Here is a 5,180-nt window from a genome sequence, read left to right as displayed (position 1 = left end):
AGATGATGCAAAGATGAACAACGTAAGACTAATAGGCATCAATGAGAAGGAAGGAGTCAATACAAATGATATAAAAAGAATATGGGCAGAAGTAACAGCAGAAAACTTCCCAAAATTGGGGAAACAGTCTGATATTTAGGTAACTGAAGCATATAAAACTCCAAATAACATCAACTCAATTAAAAACACACCAAAACATATATTAGTCACGATCCCAGAAATTCAGCACAGGAACAGTATACTAAAAGCTGCTAGAGAAAAGAAGTGGATCACATTTAATGAAAAACCCATCAAAATAATAGCAGATTTCTCTTAAAAAACCATCAAGTCAAGAAAAGCATGGAGCAAAGTGCTACAAGTCTTGCAAGAAGACAAATTCCAACCCAGACTGATCTACCCTGCAAAACTCTCTTTCAAGTATAATGGAGAAGTGAAATGCTTCCATGACAAAGAACAGCTAAAGAATTTTATAGCAACAAAGCCAATCCTACATGGACTACTAAATGATGTTCTAGAGAGGGATCAAAATGACCACAACTCCATGAATGAGAAGGGAGAGAACCCACCAAATAGGGCAAACAATTAGACACAGGAGAAAAAGAGGTATACAACAACAGTCTTTCAATTATTCTTTTGTATACAGCAGCAAAATATTTTTGTCAGCATACTCTACAAATGGACTTCTCCTACACCCTGTGGGGCATGATTTTGTCCAAGTCTACAGGGTAGATATCAAGGAAATAGCAGTGGCTCAGTCCCACAAATGACAGCTGGTCATCCACATCCACCACATACTAGAACTTTGTGCAATATCCTATCCCAAACTGTCAGAAGTGTTGGTCATAACCTTCCAGCATTTTTGTTATGTTTTAGTCTTACTAATTCTTTACTATCATGAAAACTTTTTCTTAATTGATATTTTTGTCTATATTAATCTAATCAAATACTGAGGGAGTGCTCTGAATTGATCACAGATTAGTACATATGATATGCTACACTCTGGCTTCTTAGTTGGATTCACAATTTAATTTTAATTTTGAATGTTGTCTTGAAATATTTAATTTTGAATTAATTAATATTTAAATTTCCAAATATTGTTTAATTTTAATTTTTGTTTTATGATTTATACTTTTTCTTTGACCTATCATGTGCTTAAAGGACATGGTATGATATTTCCTCCTAGTATTAGAAACTTTAAAAAGTGTGTTTCCATTTTCCATTGACTTTATATTAGTTCTTCCTTGACTTTTACACACACGCGCGCGCGCGCACACACACACACACACACACACACATATATACTGACATAAGATTGATAATGTTTTGTGGAAAACTTCAGTGACCTTTTAAATGTGTTTGTCTAATATAGTTATATTTTACATAGTCCTGAATAACTACCATTTTGAGAGCTCTTTATTCTTTATCCAGGACCACACAGCAACTTCTCTTGCCTTCTCGATTATGGTCTTTGTTATTTTCTATATGCTACATCTGGAGGTATAAGAATATTTTGAGGTTGTATAACTGGAAAATATTTTACTTGCAGTCTGCAAAGATATGTTTACTATGTATAAAATTCAATGAGGACAGATCTTTATTTATTTTTTTTTTTCAGTCCTGTGAACAAATAAGTCTAGTTTCTTATCCACTTGCTCTTTTTTATTTTTCTAGTGTGGAAGAAGATGCTATTTAATTTTGTTCGTCCATAGCTAATATTTTTTCTGTGTATATGCTTTGATGATTTTTTCTTTACAATTACTTTTCGACAATTTCATTTTTGTGTATCTTAATATGATTTTATTCATATTTCTTGTGCAAAAGGTTCATTTTTTCTTGGAAATGTGGTGCTATAATTTTAACTAAATTCAGAAATTTTAATTATTTAAATATTTATTGCCTACCCCTTTCTACTTTGAGAATTATGATTATGAATATAGCTTTCTTGATTTTGGCACAGAGTGAGCTATCATATGACCAAACTGTAAACTCTTTCTTCATGTTTATTTTAGACAATTTTCATTGTTACATTCATTTAAGTATGTACATATTTTTTTAAATGTGCAATCTATTATTAATCTCATGTTATATATTCATTTCAGAAATATTTTTCTAAAATTCACTCTGTCTACATGTTATATCTTTCACATTTCAATATTTATCTACAATTTTTAATTTGCCATATAATTATTATTGATTTTCAATAAGGTTAATGAGTTAAAAATATAAAATTTATTTACCATATTTTTCTGAGGATTCATAGCCAATGTATTATTTTCTTTTCATTTGGTTGATAAATCTTTGTTAAGACTGGAGTAGAATCATTGTAAATGCGAAGTGTGTCACTGTATATTCCTTTTACTAAACCTGAACCTGTTAAATGATCAGATATTTAATATTTCTTTGAACTTCTCAGTAAGGAAGTCAGTTTAATGCTGTCTGTGAGTCATATAAAGCAAAATAATGGCTTCATGGCTCTGTGTATTCACAGCAGCAGGCCTCTCACCCAGATAAGCTTACCACAGGGCCAATCTGCACTGGATTTCTTTTGGACGTCTTCAGTAGCGCTCCTTATGAGTGATGTACCCATGCTTTAGGCATGCAAGTTTATTCACTGTAGAGAGCCAATGGGTTTCAAAGAAAATTTAACGGATGAAAGTTACCTAATACTTTAAAACACTGAATCAAATATCTATATTTTCAATCTTAAATATCTTAAGATTTTATGATTTTTAATAGTAAAATTTAAAATCAATGATTTTTTACAACATCATAATTAATTAGTAGACTTACTCTTACGCTGCATACCCTTTCTATGCACTGGCTTCACAGACTTGTTAAATCTTTTTTTTGAGTTGTAATTTGATCTCAGATGTTTTCAACAAAATTGGATCATGTAAGTGTGGCTATAATGAGGTGTCTAGGATTATCTCAAAGCCTAAAAAAGTTCTGAAAATATAGGCAAAATCTAGATTCCTTACATTTAACACACCAGGAGGAATAATGTTATGAATGAGAAGAAGTTAGTAGAGTTCTTGAACCAGAAAAATACAATGTGATCTGTGTAAAGAATATGTGTTCTAGGGGCCAGGGAGATGGCTCAGTGGAATAAGTGCTTCCCTGGCAAACGCGAGGGCCTGAGTTCAATCCCTGGTTTTAAAAAAAAAAAAAAAAAAAAAAAATATGTGTTCTAATTTACAGACAACAATATGCAATGTATTAATCATTGTTATTCTTCTATTAGCGCGTTTTGAACTTTTGTTTTACTTTTTCTCTTTACAATAAAATTTAAAAAATGAAGAGAAACAATTTGTGCTCTGATAAAATCTAGGGTATGTGGAGAGACATTGAGAAAACAATATTATAAATAGGAATAATAGCTAGAATACTATGGGGCATCAGGCTGAAATGAGAAGGATAGATTTATCAGTGGAACTGAACAAAAATGATGTGAGAAACGTTTTCAGCTGTGTGTGGATAAAACTGAGTAATCAAGTAGCTAAATCATAGGAAGGGGGGCGGAGTCAGTCAGTCATTCCCAGCATGCCTTTCGTTGTTTGCCTTGGGACCCTAGTTGCAATCACATGGCTTTCTGAACGCTGCATACTCTGGCTCCACTAAAACTGCTGATTTTTAAATAAACCATGCGCATTATGGGCTTAGTGCTTTGCAGCAGCTGCTTCTTGTTTGGAGTACACTCTTGCACAATATTCTGTAATGTCGGACACTCCTCTTTTGTTCAGGACCTGATTGCCCCGTCTTCAAAAGATCGCTAAGCACCATATTTAAAAAAGTGGGATAGCCTGTATGACAGCCCTGGCAAATGAATGGAAGGAAGCCAGTTCTAGAAAGCTCCAAACATTGGCTCTATGATTTATAAAGTATGTGAATTTGACAGTGTATTCTACCCCCGTTTACTAATTTATAAAATGGATTCTTTGCTAGAAACTTCCTCATAGTGGTCTATAAAGGGTGAGGGGAAATGAATTAACTCTTATAATTTGTTTAAGTAATTGTTGTTTGCATGCATTTTATTGTTTCGTTTCAGTTTGGAGGCAGGGTGCTGGGAACTGAAGCCACAGTGTGGCCTGCGCTAAGCACACGTCAGCCACTCAGCTGCACTTCCGGCCGTCCTGTAGCTTTTTTGTGTTACTGGGTATTGAGCTCAGGGCCTTCTGAGCCTGTCGGCGGAAGCAGCAAGCACTCCGCTGCGCTAGGTGTAGACCTTAAGCCATCCTCGTGCTATTGTTTATACCATTTTGAGGATCTTGTAAATACAAAAGCTTATTCTGCGATGAGAATATTATCACTTCAAGGCCCAAAAACAATTGAAAAGTAGCTCTGATCTGGAAAGTGGCTATAGCCAAAGTAGAATCTGTTTTATTTGCTTTACCTGGGAATCAAGAATTGCTAGACTGTGGTGAAGCAGAATATGCCTCAGCACAGAATCTGTAGTCTTCTAAAGAGCTAAATATATTGACTTTAAAATATTTTGGCCTCTTGGTATTAGTGGCCAGAAGAGAAAAGCTGAAAGAGAATGACAGTGAAGATTGATATAGATGAAAATTTACAGGATGATCAATTCTGTATAATAGCTCACAGAATGGAATTGGTTAATGGTAGGTTGGATTATGGCATTTACTTTCTTACACATTATGTTGAGAAAGTTAGGGTGTAACCAGTAAAAAATTATTAATCTTTCATTAGCTCTAGGGATTTTTTTTCTCATTTATATATTATTATAAATATGATATTAACATATTATTATAGCTCTGATTTTATTTTTATGTCTTATTGCATTGTAGTAAAATTTTTGTGATTAAACTATAAATTGAGTGGTGACTTTGGTAGGTCTGAAAGAAAGAAACCTTATTTTGGTCACTCTATTATTTGTGGCCTACCTGTGAAGACAGACAAAACCTGACAACTAAAAAAGGAGAAAAAGAATAACTTGGGGAAAAACAATGAAGGGTTATTCAGTTTTCTCCTCAGCAGCAGCTAATGCTGTTATGTTCTTTGTGTTCATTACTTCCATCCACTCAAATTTGGACGAGCCCTCAGGAGCCAGCTTCTGCTTGCTAAAACCTAGTGATCACTTTTCATTTTTAATCTGTGTGTCTTTTCCTCTCAGCCTCTCATTCTCCTTCTCTCTTCCTTACTCTCTCCCTCTCTCCTTCCTCTCT

The 5,180-nt window shown here is 34.0% G+C and overlaps 1 protein-coding gene across 1 annotated transcript in view; it reads right to left on the bottom strand.

Moving 5' to 3' along the window:
- Tfpi (tissue factor pathway inhibitor) overlaps positions 1-4,681 on the bottom strand; it is a 77,932-nt gene extending 73,251 nt beyond the window's left edge. Inside the window, exon 1 of the mRNA XM_023712344.1 lies at positions 4,677-4,681. The gene's annotated coding sequence lies outside the window, so the exon portion shown is untranslated. The remainder of the gene's footprint in view (positions 1-4,676) is intronic.
- Positions 4,682-5,180: the final 499 nt, after the last annotated feature.

The sequence above is a fragment of the Octodon degus genome, unplaced genomic scaffold (genome assembly GCF_000260255.1).
Source record: "Octodon degus isolate 3935 unplaced genomic scaffold, OctDeg1.0 scaffold00025, whole genome shotgun sequence".
NCBI classification, from domain to species: Eukaryota; Metazoa; Chordata; class Mammalia; order Rodentia; family Octodontidae; genus Octodon; species Octodon degus.
Note: the sequence above shows the minus strand (reverse complement) of the source record. Positions and strands in the feature narration are given on the sequence as shown.